General features: G+C 42.0%; 1 protein-coding gene across 2 annotated transcripts in view; it reads right to left on the bottom strand.

The window, feature by feature from the left end:
* Positions 1 to 20,050, bottom strand: part of PCSK2 (proprotein convertase subtilisin/kexin type 2) — a 255,827-nt gene that overhangs the window by 118,246 nt on the left and 117,531 nt on the right. The window lies entirely within an intron of this gene.

Below are 20,050 nucleotides of genomic sequence, written 5' to 3'. Positions count from 1 at the left end.
TCTGCCAGTTACACTTCAAAAGAGAGGAACACCTTTAAAAATATACGCTTTCACTTGTTACACACAAATAATTGGGAAAACTTTTTTTTCCCAAAAGTAATCTTATAAATCATTTTTATTGTTCTGGGTTCTCATTCAATCTTAATTCATATTCATACCTAATTTTTAAAGAATAGTAATCATCCTATAAAGTTGTGCATACTTTTTTCACTGAGTATCCTACAACAAGAATTTTAGTATGCTGCTACTTAGCTTTCATATTTTAATCTCTAATGGCTACCTAAATATTCCAGAGTCATGTCCCATCATTTACCCATTTTCCTCTTATTAGTCATCTGGATTGTTTTCCACTATAAATCAAATTACCATGACCAGACAAATTAGGTTATAAACTATTTTAGAAGACCTCTGGGAAAGACTGCAGTGGTACAGTTCCATGTAGGATAAAGCCCTTAATGCCAGAGAAATATTTCCTAGTGTCTAAACTATATTTTCACATTATTATTAAAAGGTCACTGACTTATTCTCTCTTCCTTTTCCCCTGAATTTTAACCTTCCATATACTATGCCTTTTATTACCATTTAGATGTGATACCAATAACACGCCTACAACTTAATTCTTCTTCTTCTCAGAAAATAACGTAGAGTTCACTTCTGTATTAACTTAGAATGCTTCCTCAAATAGGACCATTGGCCTAAACATTTGTACAAATAAAAAATATAAGAAAGGAGAAGTTTTCGTTACTGGGTATTATTATTATTTCTATGATAATATCTTTAAATTTTTTTTATTGTAATTTCAACTTTTATTTTAGATTCCAGGGGCACATGGGTAGGTTTTTTACATGGATATATGGCATGACGCTCAAGTTTGAGGTATAAATGATCCCATCACACAGGTAGTGAGCTTAGTACCCAATAGGCAGTTTTTCAGCTCTTGTTCCCTGCTCTTTCTCTTTCTAGTAGTCCCTGTTGTCTACTATTCCTATCTTTATGCCCATGTGTGTCTAATGTTTAGTTTTCACTTATAAGTCAGGACATCTGGTATTTGTTTTTCTGTCCCAATGTTAATTTGCTTAAGATAATGGATTCCAACTGCATCCACATTGCTGCAAAGGATGCGATTTTGTTCTTTTTTAATGGCTGCATAGTATTCCATGGTGTACAGGAGATGTACCACGTTTTCTTTATCCAGTCCATCATCAGTGGGTACCTAGGTTGAGTCCATGTCTTTGCAACTGAGAATAGTGAAGTAATAAACACAAAAGTGCATGTGTCTTTTTGGTAGAATGAGTTATTTATTTTTGGGCATATAGCCAGTAATGGTATTTCTGGATCGAATGATAATTTTAAGTTCTCTGAGGAATCTCCAAACTACTTTTCACAGTGGCTGAACTAATATGTATTCTCACCAACAGTGTATGTGTTTCCTTTTCTCCACAGCCTTGCCACTTTTATTATTTTTTGACTTTTTAATCACGGCAATTCTGACTGTTGTGAGATTGTATCTCATTGTGATTTTGATTTGCATTTCTGTGATGATTAGTGATGTTTTTCATGTCTCTTGGCCACTTGTATGTCTTCTTTTGAGGAGTATCTGTTGATGTCCTTTGCTTATTTTAAAATAGGGTTGTTCGTTTTTGTTTGTTGATTTGTTTAAGTTTCTTATACATTCTAGGTATTAGACTTTTGCCAGATGCACAGTTTGCAAATATTTTCTCCCAGTCTCTAGGTTGCCTTTTTACTCTGTTGATAGTTTCTTTTTCTGTGCAAAACCGTTTAGTTTAATTAGGTCCCAACTGTCAATTCTTGTTCTGTTGTGATCACTTTTGGAGTCTTCATCATGAAATCTTGGGCCTATGTCCAGAATGGTATTTCCTAGGTTTTCTTTGAGGGTTTTTATTGTTTGATGTCACTTTTAAATATTCAATCCATATTGAGTTAATTCTTGTATATGGTGAAAGAAATGGGTCCAGTTTTATTCTTCTGCATCTGGCTAGCCAGTTATCCCAGCATCATTTATTGAATAAAAAGTCCTTTCACCATTGCTTACTTCTATTGACTTACTTAAGATGGGATGGTTGCAGGTATGTGGCTTTATTTCTGGGTTCTCTGTTCTGTTCCATTGTTCTATGTGTCTGTTTTTGTACCACTATCATGCTGCTTTGATTTGTAGGCTTATAATATAGTCTGCCACTGGGTAATGCGATGCCTCCAGCTTTATTCTTTTTGCTTCAGATTGCTTTGGCTATTTGGGCTCTTTTTTGTTTCATATGAATTTTAGAGTAGTTTCTTCTAATTCTGTGAAAAATGACACTGGTGGTTTGATAGGAAAAGTGTTGAATCTGTAGATTGTTTTGGGCAGTATGGCCATTTTAATGATACTGATTCTTCCAATCCACGAGCATAGACTGCTATCTCACTTGTTTGTATCATTCGTGACTTCTTTTTTTTTTTTTTTTTTTTTTTTTGAGACAGAGTCTTGCTCTGTCTCCAGGCTGGAGTGCAGTGGCACAATCTCGGCTCACTGCAACCTCCGCCTCCTGGGTTGAAGAGATTCTTCCACCTCAGCCTCCTGAGTAGCTGGGACTACAGGCACGGGCCACCATGCCAGGCTAATTTTTGTATTGTTAGTAGAGACGGGATTTCAGTATGTTGGCCAGGATGGTCTCAATCTCTTGACCTTGTGATACACCCACCTTGGCCTCCCAAAGTGCTGGAATTACAGGCGTGAGCCACTGCGCCTGGCCTATTCATAACTTCTTTCAGCAGTGTTTGTAGTTCTCCTTGTGGCGCTCTTTTACCTCTTTGGTTAGATGTATTCCTAGGTATTTTATTCTTCTTGTAGCTGTTATACATGTGATTGTATTCTCGATTTGGCTCTTAGCTTGAATGTTATTGATGTGTATAAATGCTACCGATTTTTGCACATTAATTCTGTAAATTGAAATGTTATTGAAGTTTTTTAAAACTAGTTCTAGGAGACTTTTGGTGGAGTCTTTAGGGTTTTCTAGGTATAGAATCATATAATCAATGAAGAGATAGAATTTGACTTCTTCTTTTCCTACCTGGCTGCCTTTTGTTTTTTTCTCTTGCCTGATTCCTGTCTGGGACTTTCAGTACTAAGTGGAATAGGAGGGGTGAGAGTAAGCATCTTTGTCATGTTCCTGTCCTTAGGTGGAATCCTTCCAGCTTTTGCCCATTCAGTATGATGCTGACTATGGGCTTGTCATAGCTGGCTCTTACAATTATTTTGAGGTCTGTTCCTTCCATGCATAGTTTGTTGAGGGTTTTTATCTTGAAGGGATATTGGGTTTTATTACAAGCTTTTTCTACATTTATTGAGATCACAATATGGTTTTTTCTTCATTCTGTTTATTTGATGATCACATATATTAATTTGCATATGTTGAACTAACTGCATTCTAGGAATAAACCCTACTTAATTGTGGTGAATTGACTTTTTGATGTGCTGCTGGATTTGGTTTGCTAGTATTTTGTTGAGAATTTTTACATTTATGTTCATCAGGGATATTGGCCTGTAGTTTTTATTTTTCATTGTGTCTTCACCAGATTTTGGTATCATGGTGATGCTGGCTTCGTAGAATAAGTTAGAGAGGAGTCTCCTTGATTTTTTGGAATAGTGTCAGTAGAATTGATACTAGGTAATATTTTATTTAAAATGAACAATGGATATTTCACAATTCCAGTTCAACTTTTGAACCTTAATTTGACATTTGTGTACAAATGTTACCCAAGCAACTCTACCCATCCCTTGCCCACCTCTAGTCTCCCTACGATTTGCCAGTTATGGCCATACTAGGATGAAGCAGAAAACATCCCTGTGTGTTTGCATATTATTCTACACTTAACAAGGTACTTTCACTACATTTAATCTTTTTTTTTTTCATTTTGAGACGAAGTCTTGCTCTGTCACCCAGGCTGTAGTGCAGTGGCATGATCTTGGCTCACTGCAACCTCCGTCTCCCGGGTTTAAGCCATTCTCCTGACTCAGCCTCTCAAGCAGATGGAACCACAGGCATGTGACACCATGCCCGGCTAATTTTTGTATTTTTTAATAGAAATGGGGTTTCACCATGTTGGCCAGGCTGGTCTTGAATTCTTGACCTCAGGTGATTTATTTGCTTCAGCCTCCCAAAGTCCTGAGATTACAGGCATAAGCCACTACTCCTGTCCTTAATCTTCCCAACAAAACTGTGGGGTTAGCTGTCGTTACAGCTGAGGAAAAGAAGGTTTGGAAGCCATTGTCCAACAGTTAAAACATGGCAGGGTCATCAGGTTGATAGATTCTCAATGCTATGAACTTTCGACTAAGCCACATTGCCTCTCCCTAGGGGCACATAACACAGTCAACCTTCCAGTATCTGGGACAACTTAACCGTGCATACAACTCTCGGAGGACCTGGGCCACGATCACTTCTCTGCTGGGCTGATAATTAAATAGCTGTTAATTAGCATTGACTGTGCTGGGGAGGGAGGCGCCAAGAGAAAGGGGAACAAAGGGGAGACCTGCCTCCAAAGAGGGTGAGGGATGTCTTTGCTTGAAGTGAGAGCAAGAAAAGGAGCATGAAACACAAAACTAACGTGTTGCTGAAAATGCTGGAGTTTATTAATCTATGATGTCCTTAATTGTGTAAAATTATTTCCGGTGCCACTGAGAATTATTCAACACTGTGATGGGTTGGATTGTGCTGCCCTGAAAGATACATTGAGGTGCTAACCTCCAGTACCTCAGAATGTGACCTGATTTGGAAATAGGTTCACTGCAGGTGTGATTAGTTAAGATGAGGTCATACTGGATTAGGATGGGTCCCCAGTCCAATACAGCTGATGTCGTTATGCTAAGAGGCCAAGAAACAAGGAGAATACCATGTGAAGACACACAGACACACAGGGTGAAGTCATATGGAGATGGAGGAGGCAGAGACTGGAGTTAAGTCACTACAAGCCAACAAGGTGTCCTCGCCAAGCAGCGGTCCCTAGCCTTGATTGCACAGTGCAATCATCTGGGAAGGTGGCAAAAGCCCTATGCTCAGCCCAAACCCCAGAGCAGGGAACTGAGAGTTGCTAGGGATGGGCCCCGGCCTCAGCAGTGTTTAAAACTTTGCAGGTAATTTCAACGAGCGGCCAATGTGGTAAGCCAGTGTGCTGGGGGAAGTATTAAAAATGCAGCAAAAGTACCCAAAGAGCATGAATCTTTTACTTATTAAAAACCTCTTAATTTGCATGGTAATGTAACCTGCCTTTATTATGGGCTGAGGATTTTTTTCTTCCTGATAGGTTAAAACACTTTAGCTCTAACAGCCATGGATGGGCTTGAGGACACATCCATATGGGACACAGGATTAGGGCTGACCCCTCTGGCCCCTGGCCTGGTCATCCTTGTCATTGTTGTCTTCCTGGGGAGGGGAGAGGACCTGAGGCATTTCTGGGGTGTGCTCACAGGGCTGGGCAGCAGACAGGGACAGAGTAAGTTCTTCCTCTCACAAGGAATGTTAGAGGCAGGGCTGGGGACTTACATTTCAAGCTTTGGGAAGCTGGTAAGAATTGAAATGGATTGGGTTGTGTATCCTTCATCTCAGAAAGAGGAACAAAGCTTAACTTATTTGTAGGCACACAGCTGCTTTCTATGTGATATTGTGAAGGAGGCAGCATAGGATTGTGGATGAGGGCTTGGTCTTGGGGACAGGCAGACACGAGTTATAGGCCCTGCCGCACCTGTTGTTCTCCAGCTGTGGGAGCTCCAGCAAGCTGTGGAGCCCATTTAAGGCTCAGTTTGCTCACATGTGAAATAAGAATAAGCCCTAGTGATGGCTGACAGTTACTGAGGGCTGCGCTGGGCAGTGCCCTGAGCACTCATGTACCTTATCTCAGTCATTTCTCCCGACAACCACATGCGGGGTTAGGAATGGAGGCCCGAAGACCCTAAGTCGGTGGCTGGTCAGGGTTATACTGTTAGACAAGGGCAGAGCCGCGGGACATGCCTGATGTGGGCTGGACTTTGTTTCCTTTAAGTTCAAATGTTGAAGTCCTGACCCTCAGTACCTCAGAATGGGACTGTATTTGAAGACAGTGTCTTTAAAGAGGTCATCAGGTTAAAGTAAGGCCATTAGGGTGGGGCCTCATCCAACATAACCGGTGTCATCATATTCAGGCACTGTTACCAACAGAGGGAATGGTGTGAGGACACAGGGAAAAGACGGGCATCTACAAGCCAAGAAAAAAGCCTGGAACAGGTTTTTCCCTCACGGCCCTGATGAAACCAACCCTGATGACACACTCATCTCAGACTTTTACCGCCATACATTTCTGTCCTGTAAGCCTCTGGCTGCGGCCGCCCCCCCGCTCCTGTATGACAGCCCTTGCAGACTGACATGACACTCCAGAGTCTAGCTGCAGGGCCTGCATGCTTCTCCATTGTACTGTGCTGTCCACTCCCACTTGGACTTTGGTTGTTCTGAGGATCAAAATTGATGGTGCCTGTAAGCAACTGGCCTACCGTGTAAACTCAAGACATGGCAGCAATTCCTTCTACAATTTTTGCTAATGTTTTTGTAAAGTAGAAAGGTGGCGGGATATGACTTCCAGTGTTCCAGAACCCGTCAAGCCAGGCTCGTCTCACTACAAAATGGCCCAGATGCCTGGACTTTATTCTTCTTGCTCTTAGCTAACTGAAGACAAAGCAAATCAAATGTGGGAAGAGAAGCCAGTTGGAGTCCATTCCTACGTGTGTCCTGAATGCACCACAAGTCCCCATCTGCACGAGGGGAATGTCTCCATATCTTTTTGTTAGACTTTACCTACCTCCCTTTCCTTCCTTCCTTCCTTCTTTCCTTCCCTTCTTCCCCTCTCCCTCCCTTTCTTCTTTGTTCCTTCCTTTCTTCCTTCTTCCCTCCCTCCATTTCTTCCTCCCTCCTTCCTTCCTTCCTCTTTTCCTTCCTTCCTCTTTTCCTTTTTTCTTTCCTTCCTTCCTTCCTTCCTCTTTTCCTTTTTTCCTTCCTTCCTTCATTTTTAAGATAAGTTTTAGGTTCACAGCAAATTAAGAGGAAGGCACAGAGAGTTCCACATATCCTCTGTGTCCTCACGTACACAGGTTCCCCATTATCACCATCCCTACCGGGGCACGTGTGCATTTGTTACACGTGCTGAACTGACACTGACACATCGTCATCACCCACGGTCCACAGTTTACATGAGGGCTCACTATTGGGGCTTTAGCTTTTCTGCCTTTGCCTTTGCAAGGCAGTATGTTATCTCAGTGTTTGAGCGGATGAGCTGGACACTGCTCATTAAGCGAGGAACCCCCCCAAAAGCCATCGCTGAAAGTGATGTGGGAGGTTATGAAAGAAAAAGGCCACTCCAAGGCTCAGATGTTCTAGTTCATCTGCTTTGCTGCCAACTGCTGGCTTTGGTTGTCGAGAGCCAAACAGGAATCTGAAGAGAGGTCGGTGGAGGGAAGACTTGACCATAGCAGTCAGACGCCGGGAAGGAGGGAGCAGGCAGCAGACAGGGAGCCTGCCGGCTTAATTGCCTCCTCGAGCAGGAGGTATGACTTTTTGGAAAGCCCAATTATAGACAATTCACACAGCTTAGGTTTTCAAAGAATACCCAGTTAAGCCACAATTATGGCTGAATGCACAGTATTGATTGCCCTCATTTAGAGAGGTTGGCCCATCTTGCAAGAATAAAGGCGATCAATTGAGGAGGGAGGATATGGCTGCGTGCCTCTGACCACAGTTCCAGTCACTGCGTCTTAGTGACAAGATATTAATGAATTGCTATCTATCATCAAAAGCTCTGGATACAAGGTATACCATGAGATAAATCAATGTAATTAGGGAGGGATCGAAAGAAGTTTCTTGTGGAGCGAGGTGCAAAGGCAGCAAATGGGAACCCCAAGGAGGTGAAATCTCAGCTTCTACGTTGGCTGGAACTTGTGCATTGTAGCCAGGGCTGTGCTTGTTCCTAGGTGGTAGGGGAATGTTAGGAGATGGATTTAGGAAATTATATTAAGGAAAAGGATATTAAAAGATGGAGGCCTTGTGCCAGGTGTTAAGGCAGGGGTGGTTAGACTGGGGTGTGCTTGAGAGAACAATTTTCCAGAGAAGCTAGAAAGTCTCTAAATGCTGTCTTTGGCCAAAATGACAAGTTTCTCTCAACGAGTGTCTCCTGAGATGGGAGTGCTGTAAAGAAGCAAAGCTCACTAAGCCTCGTTAATGCCTGAATAGCTTTGGCCATGTGCATTGTAGCACCCCAGAGAGCCTGCCTGGGCCAGGCAGATGGCTCTGTTTCCCATCACAGGTGGGCTGAAGGGCCTCAGTCTAACAAGGAGGCTTCCTGGGAGGACAAACGGGAGGAGGAACAGAAGGATGGTAGGGAGGACAAGAAGTCTCTGTCCCTGTTTTCTCCAGCTGTGACCAATCAGTGTCCCCACATCTGATCGGTGCACTGAGCATTACACCTTCCTGGAAAGACGTCTGGGGGTGAGAGGTTAAGGGGAGCCAACAGGACCCACAGAGAAGGTGGTCATGGCACCTGGCTAGGAATGAATTGTCCCGGCACCACCCAGGAATACAGGTTCCAAAAGCTTTGTTCTTGCAAAGCTTCCTTCATTTTGTTGGTGCATGATCCAGTTCTGCTAGTGTACCAGAAGGAGGATGCTGGGTGGGGACGTGTCTGGATTGCTTAGTTCCCATTCTGTGCTGGAGGGAGGCCTCATTAATGTGCTTCTGGAAGGCACAGGTGGATTTAACTGAATATGTTCTGCAGTTTCATTCAATTATGCTGTATATGGCCAGCAAGCTTCAATGGAAAGAGCTAATAGCATCAAGGTCACGTGTCTTGGTCCTGTGGGTCAGTTACCTTGACTCTGTTTCCATGACCACAGGCTAATGATGGCACCCCATTGCCAGCTGCTGCCTTACAAGTGTGTGTGATGAAAATGGGGGAAGTGGGTGGGTGGAGAGTATTGTTGATCTGATCCAAAGTTATGACTCTCCTGAATGCTAAAGACTGTGCCCCAAACAGTGGGGTTCAGTGAACAAGCACTGAATTTTAAGTAAGAAAGAACTGGCTTTGGGTCCTGGCATGGTAGCTTCTGATTTGTGCATGTTCTGAGGAAGGTCCTCAAATTCCCCATGTTGTGCTTTCTTCATCCAGACCAAGGTGTTGGCAAGTCTAGCCTGCTGACTGCTTTTGTAAATAAACTTTGTTGGAACACAACTATGCCCATTTGTTTATACACTGCCTATGGCTGCTTTCACGCTGCAGCCGTAGAGTAGAGTAATTGCAACAGAAACCCTATGGCCTCAAAGCCTGATGAAATATTTGCTCTCTGGCCCTTTATGGAAAGTTTGTTGATTCCTGGTGTATAGCATGGAGATGATGGAATTCTTGACCTCACAAGCTTACTGGAGAGTAAGCATGAAATAAACTTTCCTTGTTGAGAATAATGAAACATGCGATAAATGTCATTGGCTATAATGATAATATATTCATAGAACCATTTCATTGTCAGGGTGGAAGCAGGGGCAGCGTTTGGGTAGTGGCACAAATCATGTGATTTGAAGGGCACAAAGAAGGCCCCTGATGGCCCATATCACTTCCCCTGAGCACGTGCCCACTGACTGCACTCCGACCATGAAGGGTTAAGCTTTAATTCTGAGCACTCATTATCCAGGCTGATTATGTCTCTATTTGAAAAGATTTGGAAAACAAGTCCTCTGGGAAGGGCAACACATCCAGGTGTTACCACTTACCCACACTTGTACATGAACTCATTAATTAGGTAGTTTTTGCAAAGATGGTGGTTGAGATTGGTTGGAGGAAGGAAGAGGAGTTTATGGAAAAGGTAATTTTGAAAGCTTTGGGCAGTCTCCTGCAAGTCATGGAGAAATGCTACTGAAATCAACAACAAAGGACCCAGGGCTCAGGCTGGGCACCATCAAGAGAAGAAGGACTAAGAAAAGGAGGTGACAAGGCACTGGGAAAAGAGCCTTCCACAGTTACTTGTTTTTCTAGGCACATTTTTTTATGCGTGGCATGTCTTTCGCATGGAGGGATACACCCACCAGTTATTTGCTGTAACATAGGTTGCAGTATTGCTTCTTGTAAGTTTTCAATGGGGAACAAACAAGCAAGCTGTCTGCTACAGAATACAAATGGATTCTTGAAAATTCCTGATCTCCTTAAACTAACACACGCTGAAGACGGTTTAATTTTTGGATGAGGACAATGAACTAAAGAGTTAAAAAGGAGAGAAGATTCACTTCCTCAGTTCTTTCTTCTTTGAGGATATCTGTTTTTAATCTTCCTCAAAGGTTAGCCCCTTAGTCAACAGCAATGCCTTGTCAATTATTTCCTCTTATTCACATTTCGTTCGTTGCCAATGGAACAGTTCCAGGGTGATGGTAGAAAGAAAAATGTGCTTTGAAATTGCAATTGGCATATGTCTGAAATATTTGGGGGCTGGTGACTGTGCCTCCCCAGCACCAGGCAGCTGGAGAGTAATTCGTATATCAAGCCAAGCAGCCCACAAATGACAAAACCACAACAAGGGATAAAGGTCAGAGCGATTGATTCTTAACACACTTCTACCTGCGCACGGAGCACCCGGTGACAGGGCGTTAATGAGCCCCAGCATGGTGATGCGGAACAAATGAGAAAAGTAATGAATCGACTTTGCGATAGTGCTTCTGGAAGGTACAGAACAATCCATGCACTTAGTCTAGCCCTTTGAACAATGCCAGGAGAAAGCGGCTTTCCATCCTGCGGTGGGAAGTTTTCTGTGGCTGCTGTAAGAGATGGCCACAAACTTAGTGGCTTAAAACAACACAAATTTATTCTTTTACAGTTCTAGAGATCAGAGGTCTAAAATCAGGGTGTCAGCAGTGATGTGCTCTTTCTAGAGGCTCTAGGTGGGGGAGGCATTCCTTTTTTTGTGTTTTCCAGCTGCTGGAGGCTTTCTTATTCCTTAGCTCATGACCCCATTTCTCCATCATCAATGGCAGAAACAGTGGGTGAAATATTTCTTGTATGATATTACCTCAACTTTCTCTTCCACCTTCCTCTTGTAAGGATACTTGGGATTTCATGGGGCCCATTCAGATAATCCAGGATAATCTCCCTGTCTTAAAGTCAGCGTATTAGCAACTTTAATTTTGTTTAAAACCCTAACCCCCACTTGCCATGTGGCATAACATATTTACATGTTCTAGTGCTTAGAATGTGGACATCTTTGGGAAGGCCATTATTCTGCCTGCCACATGCAGAAAGGGAAATAGCATTCATGCCGGAGAAGTGAGGTTAATTGCTGACAAGTTCTACTGAAGATATCTGTGCAGAGATGAAGGAGTCCTGTTTCATAGCTGACAGATAGTGAAAACAGAGGCCATCCTCAGGAGGACAGCTACACGTGGGTTATACTATTTTCTTATATGAGTCAAATTGAAGCTACCATCTAATTCCATTCATTTCCACAAACATTTAAGATGGGCTTATTAACTATCAGATGTTGTGGTGGCTACTGGGAATTTGTAAATAAATGAATCTCTCTCCTGTATAGTTGGTGTGAGTTGTATTAAGTTCAGCTACGGATGCAACATGTATTTCTTCTCATGTAATACAGAGAGTGCTGACTAAAGGGAGACTGGGAGTCAGTCTCTGGAGAAGGACTGTCTAGGCCCATACATTAAGTCTACCACCTGCTACTCAAATTTCTTAAGCTTTCTGTAGATTTGCTTTCTCACCTGCAAAATTAGGATAATTACAACAGGAGTCTCACTGTATTGTGATAAAAAATAAATGTTGGCTAGGTGCAGTGGCTCAAGCCTGTAGTCCCAGCACCTTGGGAGGCTGAGGTGGAAGGATTCCTTGAGGCCTGGAATTCAAGACCAGCCTGGGCAATGTAGCAAGACACTGTCTCTACCAAAAAAAAAAAAAAAGAAAAAAGAAAAAATTAGTCAGGTGCACACCTGTAGTCCTAGCTGCTTGAAAGTCTGAGGTGGGGATCACTAGAGCCCAGGAGGTCAGGGCTGCAGTGAGCTACAATCATGCCACTGTACTCCAGTCTGAGTGACAGAGCACAACCCTGTCTCAAAAACAAAAAAAGAGGTTATTAAAGAGCTTTATAGGCTAGGCCTGGTGGCTCATGCCTGTAATCCCAGCACTTTGGAAGGCTGAGGTGGGTGGAGTGCTTGAGTCCAGGAGTTGAAACCATCCTGGGAAACATGGTGAAGCCGCATCTCTACAAAAAATACAAAAATTAGCCAGGCATGTTGGCACATGCTTGTAGTCCCAGCTACCTGGGAGGCTGAGGTAGGAGGATCACTTGATCTCAGTGGGGCAGAGGGTGCAGTAAGCCTAGATTGCACCACTGCACTCCAGTCTTGGTGACAGAGCAAGGACTCTGTCACAAACAAACAACAAACAAACAAACAAAGAAACAAACGGGCTTTATAGATTGCTTAATATTAAATGAATTCTAAATTAGCATTAAATAATAACACCATCTCAACAATGTTTCTGAATGATGCTAATTTTGCTGTATATGTGTGTATGTGTAATTTGCTGGGTGTGACACACACCTTATCACTCAAGAACATTTACAGTATACAGTCTACTCCTTAAACTGTCTACTCCAATTGTCCTTCATGTAAAATGGGACTAGATCATGCATTATACAAACAAATTACAGAAAATCAATTACCCTTATGGCCAGGTTAACCTTACACTTTTGGGAATGCATGGTTCTCACTGAAGAGTCGCTAAAGCAGGCTGGTCAGGATTGGGAAGATGCAAAAATGCATGTTGCATACATGGGTATTGAGAGGTGGTCCTGGGGCATGTTCATGGAACACTGTGAAAACACAGTTGTGGAGATAGATTTTTTAGTAAACAAGTCTGACTTTTGAGAGCACATGTACTTATTCTGCTCTTGTGTCTGTCCCTCTTAAAAACAGTTTTTCTGCCAGAATCATCTGTCAAAAAGAGGCTTCTGGATACTAACTCCCTGCCTAGTGCTCTTGAGTTTTTCATTGAGGTACTCAAGACATGCCATGAAAAGCAGAACTCATAGTCCATCAGCTGCTAGAATTCAAAAGAATTGCTGCTAAGTAGCATAGCTATTCAGTGCAGCTGAATAGATAAACACATTTGACAGTCCATCTCTCTAGGGTTCATGAAAACAAGAAAAATTTTCAGCAAGAATCCTTTTTTGAAAGGGTAAACATAAAATAAAGAAAAGACATATTCATTTCCAAAATACACAATTGATAGAAGAGAAGTAGATACTGGCAGATAATTTTTCAGTAAAAACCCTTTTTTGAAAGGGTCAACATAAAATAATATGTATCAAAGAAAAGACATACATTTCCAAAATATACAAATTGATGGAAGGAAGGTAGATACTGGTGGCAGCTCACTTCACGTTGGTAGCTATAAATCACAAAATTCAAGGGTGTGACTGGAAACATAAGAACCCTGGTGTCAATGATTACAGTGGATTGTCATTTTTTAATCACTTCATTTGTTCAGAGTCTCAGAGAAATACGCAGTAAGGGTGGAAGAGATTCAATTTCAACCCTGCAATCTTTTATTTATTTATTTGTTTGTTTGTTGTTTGTTTGTTTTTGAGACAGTCTTGTTCTATCACCCAGGCTGAAGTGCACTGGTGCGATCTTGGCTCACGGCAACCTCTGCCTCCCAGGTTCAAGTGATTCCGCTGCCTCAGCCTCCTAAGTAGCTGGAATTACAGGCATGTGCCACTATACCCAGCTAATTTTTGTATTGTTGGCAGAGACAGAGTTTCACCATGTTGGCCAGGCTGGTCTCCAACTCCTGACCTCAAGTGATCTGCCCACCTGTGCCTCCCAAAGTGCTGGGATTACAGGTGTGAGCTGCTGTACACAGCCGATCCTTTAAACACTGGGAATTTGGCAAAGAACTGTGCTTTTCCAATGCTGTATCTCAGAAGGTGACTTAATTAATGGACAGACCTGAGACAACACAGCAGTGAGTCTGGTGGTGAATTCTGGGTTTGGATAAAGCTTATCTTATTCAAAAATAAGTAAGCCAGAAAAAAGAAGCCCACATGGGAGAGTTGGAATGAGAAATGCTAGGAACAGGGGAAGGGAACATCCTGCTGAAGATTCAGGGAAAAGCACTGACTGCAAAATAACTAAGCATAAGAACCAGAAGAAATTTTTTTGGTATATTGATTAGGATGTACATCAAGATTTCAATGAAACAGGAGCCCAAATCAGTAAGACTGAGAGCAAAAAAAACACATCAAGATAAATAGTAAAAATAAAGAATTTTACCTTTTTAAACCAAAGATACAAAAGGTAAAACCAAAGATACAAAACAAAATTTACTTTAAAAAAAAAAGTAAATTGAAGAATCATAGAGACAAGAAGAGGACGTCAAGCACAAAAGCCAAATTAAATCTGGATTGGAAGCAGCAAAGAGCAGAATCCACAACGCAGAAATGGGCAGGTAATGACAAAGGTAAATTGTAGCAGTTATACCAGAATGAGATAAAAATGTTGAAAGGGAAAATTATAGGTATGTAGAATACAAAACAGAGAAAGAGAGATTCAACAATAAAGTTATAGTTGGTTTGGCGGATAGGAATACTTATGAATGCTTTCTCAATAGCAAATGCTACTGCTATTGAATGGGAGTGACCTCAAGTCAGATGCCTCTTCATGGGGACCTGCATGACTCTTCCTCCATGCTTCCTGTGTGTTTACTCTAGAAGCTTCAATATCTCCTTACTGAGGAGCCTCAGGAGGTGGAAGTAAAGGGTGGGTTTTCTTGTCCCATTTGTTTTTATTTGTGCCCACATTTGGGATAGATCCCATGCTTAGGAATTTCTAGCCAGAGAGCCATAAACTTAGGCCTGAGAGGGGGAATGCGTCACATAACAGGCAGGGTTGGGGTGGGTTGCGTGGATGTAATAAATGGCAAATGTTGAGCCTTAGGTCCTAAAACCCCGAGGTCAAAGCATTAACTCCAGACATGTCCATTGCTAGTGTTCACTACAACTTACAGTAAACTGAGTCTATGCATAGTTAGGAGGCCACTCTACTCTTTTCCATTGCTGGTCCTTAGACCTGGGGAAGCAGTAACAGGGGAGATGGGCAGTGGAAGGGAATAGCTTGAACTCAAAGCTTCAGATTTATCAGTGGGGACCAGCTCCTCAGCTTGGGAATGCTCTTAACAATGTTCCAGGAAAACAAACAAACAAATAAATGGAACCATTGGAAAAGCCACAAAGCAATACACTTCAATGTATAGACTGAAAGGCTCACTTTAGGCAAGATTAATAACATGAGATCTATATTTAGCCCTATCCCAGGGAATATTTAAATTACAGTGATAGAGACTAAATTCCAGAAGTATTCAAGCAGAAACAACAACAACAACAACAGCAACAATAAAAACCCAAAACATTTTAATTGTAAAGGAATAAAAAAGTCAAACTGGGCTGGGCCTGCAATGCTAAGTGGTAGAAGCCAATGATGAGATGTCAGTGGATCATGAGCTCAGTGTTTTTTGTTTCAACTATTGTTGCTGCAAAACAAACCCAGGATGTGGTGGCTCACAGCAGCCATTTCACTACACTCACAGATTCTGAGGTCAGGAATTTGGAGATGGCACAGAGGGATGGCTTGTGTTGAAACTGGCCCAATTGTCTCATAGAACTGATATTTAAGGTTTCTTTTGAATAAACACAGAAACGGATCCTCCCAGTCTTGAAAACTGAGAAACTTACATTTGTCCTATCTGAGTTCCTTTATCAGGAAACTCAGGCCTCCCAGATAGCACTGAGGAACTGAAACTCATCAGATCACTGCATCTGGACAATGAGATGCTAGACCTCTCACCTGCCATGATTGTCTAAGCAACAACCTGCTTCCTGTTGACCAACTTCTCTTTCTTACCCCGCCCTAATTCCTGTTTTCCTGTATGTAGTTATATTTCTTCCCTGCAATATAAAACTCTAATTTTAATTAGGGAGTTGGTTTTGAGACTGATCTCTCATCTCCTCAACTGCAGCCTCTGATTAAAGCCTTCTTCTCTGGCAATTTTCATTCTCAGTGATTGGCTTTCTATGTGGGGCACAGCAGCACCTAGACCAGAACTCTGGCATTTTGTTAACAGTCTCTGTAATCTTATTTCTGGGTCCTCAGCTGGAAAGACTGAAAGGCTGGGTGTAACTCAAGGACTGGGCTTTATAAGACACAAGAATTATTGTTATTGGATTAGAATCTCATGATGGATCCAGCCAAAGGAACAATACCATCTCCTTAGCTCTACATCTTTGTGGCCTCACTCATATCCTCTCTACAAGCAGGGCTTCACAGATGAGACAGAGCATCAACCAGGGAAAATTGCCTTTGGTCTCCCAAATACCTAAGTTCTAGATTCTTCTCATATCCATAAGCACATTTTCCTTGTGTAGAATGCAACAGTGCTTCAGCCTGGATTTCAAGGCACCAGAGTCCGACCCACCCTATCTGCCTGCATCCAGACAGGCTCATGTCCTTACGAAATTCTGCTGTGCCTCTATGGACTTCCTGTCCAGGATGCATTCACTAGCATCTCGTGGCAAAACACTGATGCATAAACCACTAGGTTTAATATCTTTTCTTTTTTTCTTTTTTCTTTTTTTTCAGAATTGATGACTTGGAAAGGTTTAATATCTTTAATATCTACTACACTTCCTGATGATACCTGTCATTATGTTTGTCAGTTTGTCCTCTGACAAGATTATTTGAATCATACAGCTGTGACTTCAGTAATCATTTAGCACCATATTATTGTCTGTGTCCCATGCTTTAGTGCTGTATTTGCCATTAAACTGTAATTTACATGGAGGGGGGAGCAACAAAACCAGGGTGCAAGAATATATTTTGTCTCACTGCCTGAGAAAAAAAGCTTCTGCTGCTTCCATAATACAGCTTTGCATTTATGGTTTACATGAGATTTATATGAGAATACGATTACCACCTCTACCACCACCTTTCCTACATGTGAACAAGCCCACCATGGTTCTCTGATGGAGTGTGATTTCTATTTACTTTTTTCCTCCACTTCCAAACATGCTCGGATCGTACTGTGGTCAAACAAGCAAATGGAAGCTACCAGGTCGCTCGTGCCTCATCAGCATTTTTAAAAGCCACATTGCGCCTCGTTTCACAATGTGAAATTTGATCACTTTTATGCAACTGTTTTATGGGGTCTGAAAAGTGCTGCGTATCCCTAAGAAGCTTTCTATATTAGTTGTTGAACAAATCTCCCTAAAAATGTGTGCTGTTCTTAATGAAAACTAGATGGCATGCCTTGGTGAGGTCAGCAAAATCACTTCAAAAGTAAGGTGCTATGTGAACATTCCTATATCCTTTCTGAGAATTCTGTCTGGAATTAAGAAGGGTTGATTTGCTGGATGTTCTGCTATCAATTTGGACTCATCTACCATACTAGCTCGTTGAGACTGTCTTCCCTTTGAATTGCTAGTGTTTCCTAATCATTCTAGGAATGACATGCATTTGTTTGCCCTCCCAATAGCACTCAGAGTCCTAGGAAGGTCCCAGCCCTGTCTGGTCTCCTAGTACCATCCCTCTTCCCAGGAATGAGCTCTCTCTCACTCTGTTTCTGAGTTCCCAGAAGTGCCAGGTGCAAACTAGGAATTCACTAAGTCTTTATTTAATTTTTTAAAAAAGAAAGATACATCAAAGAAAAAGGGAGTTTTCTTCAGGGTTGCTACTCTCCTGAAATGATCCTGACAGAACAGGCAAAAAGTTCACTTGAAAACAAAACCAGTAGCAACAATTTAAAAACCATAAGTTTTCTACTCAGAAGAAAGAACCTGAGTCTGGAGGGGACACAGGTGTGGAAGTGCCTGAGTTCAGAGACAGGTAAGAACGACTGGCCTGAGTTCCATACCTGCCTGACCTGAACCCAGGTACATCATATGCAGAGAGGAGACATTTAGACCTTATTTCTCTCTTTCTCTTTTCCTAATATGTTTTGTTTTTTGAGAGAGTTTCTTGCTTTGTCCCCCAGGCTGGAGCGCAGTAGCACGGTCACAGGTCACTGCAACCTCAACCTCCCGGGCTCAAGAAATTCTCTTGCCTCAGCCTCCCAAGTAGCAGGACTGCAGACATGCACCACCATACTCAGCTAATAAAAAAAAAACAATTTTTTTGTAGAGTCAGGTCTCCCTGTGTTTCCCAGGCTGGTCTCCAGCTCCTGAGTTTAAGTGATCTTCCTGCCTTGGACCCCCAAGTTGTTGAGATTATGTCCTGAGCCACTGCACACCTCTCCCAATACTTTTAAATGGGAGTATTGGGAAAACAAAGGGAAAGTGTTGGGAGTTCAGGGAAAACAGAGGAATTACCTTTATAAGGTAAGATGGGGCAGATTTTTCTTTATTTCCTTCTTGGCTGTTAAAGCCAATTTTATTTTCTGGTTTGCATTAAAATTGCTGCATCCTGTTCTCATCTGCAGCTGAGGGTTAAATGGACGTACTTCCAACCGAGTGCTGAAAATGTGCTCCAAGGACAGAGCCTGGCAAACCGGCCCCAGTAAGGCCTTTTCCCTAAGGACATCGCAAAAACTGAAAAGCAAGCCCAAGAATGCCTCACCATGGTTTTTGCCGCATTCTGTCGAAAGTAATAATCTATTTAAATTCAGAATATCTGACAAAATCATAAAAAAAGTATTGCACTTTGGGATTCTTCTTTACTGTTCTTTGGAGCAAGTTCTCTAGGGCTGTCACATTCAGGAAACACATGCTGGAAACAAAGCTCTTTTCCATCCTCCATCACTGGTTTCCTTCCACTGGTGTGAATTGCAAGTGATTTCCAATCTGCTGCCCTTTGACTCCCTGAGGGAATCCCTGGCTTTTTCTTTGGGAGAAGTTAACCACACGTCAGTTTCCTTGGGTGTCAAGAGCAACATAATGTCGATGTGTGGTTTCTTGAATGTCCTCTATGTCAAAGAAACGCAGAGATTTCTTCACCAATGACACAAACTAAGAAGTTCGTTTTCATTTCCAAGGGTATAACCAGTTTTTCACGTAGACACCTAGGATGCAGACCCCAACCTAATGCACCGCATTACCCCATCATAGCCCTCAGTTCATCTCAGCTTTCAGTCAACCCTCTTCCGAGAGGGATGGAACTGTTTTCACGGATTGGTTGGGAATATTTTCCACTATGCTACTTAATGCCATCTGGGTGAGCTATATCATCAGTTGGCAAATGACAAAGTGTGAACAATGACGTGTAGTTTTGAATCTAAAACCAGAGTGTGTAGTGGGGGTACCTGCTGCTTAACCAGCTTCACATTCAGAAGCCATAACTGCTGTTGTTGCTCCTCACATCATCTGTTTCTATGTGGACTACCATTTGCCTGATGTTTGCTCAGCACCTGGTAAGCAAAGAGCTTTCCAAAAAGTATAAAGGAAAATCAATATCTCTGCCCATTTAAACAGCCTCCCACCATTCAGTGACATTCGCATGAAGCTGGGGAGAAAAGCAGGAAATCAATGGATCTTAGGGACCCAGAGAAGGTATTTGGTTAATTCCTCTAAGCAATCAATGGCATTCAACTAGTTGCTAGCCTGGGTTCGAGTGGTTTAAAGAAAGGATGGTATATACCTGTGTTTGTGTCTTAAAACCTGCATCTCTCCAGCTGAGAGACAGAAACTTGTTTCTCTGGTATATGCAATTATAAAAATCTCAACATTAGCACCAAATGTAAAACACTTTGTAATGATTATATATCTAATTTTTTCAACAATCTTATAATGCGATATTATAATTGTGACAGTGTTAAAACATGTCTCTAAGTTCTTTAATATTCTTCTCATCAAGAGGTAGAACCTATGTTCCTCCCTTTGACCTGGGTGAGCATACGACTGATTTATCATGAAATAAGTGATGCTATGATGAGCAGCACAATTCAAAACTGCAAAATTATGGAACCAGGCTAAATACCCATCCATCAAGGCATGGATAAA

The sequence above is a fragment of the Callithrix jacchus genome, chromosome 5, assembly GCF_049354715.1.
Source record: "Callithrix jacchus isolate 240 chromosome 5, calJac240_pri, whole genome shotgun sequence".
NCBI lineage: Eukaryota > Metazoa > Chordata > Mammalia > Primates > Cebidae > Callithrix > Callithrix jacchus.
This window is presented reverse-complemented; position numbering and strand designations above follow the sequence as displayed.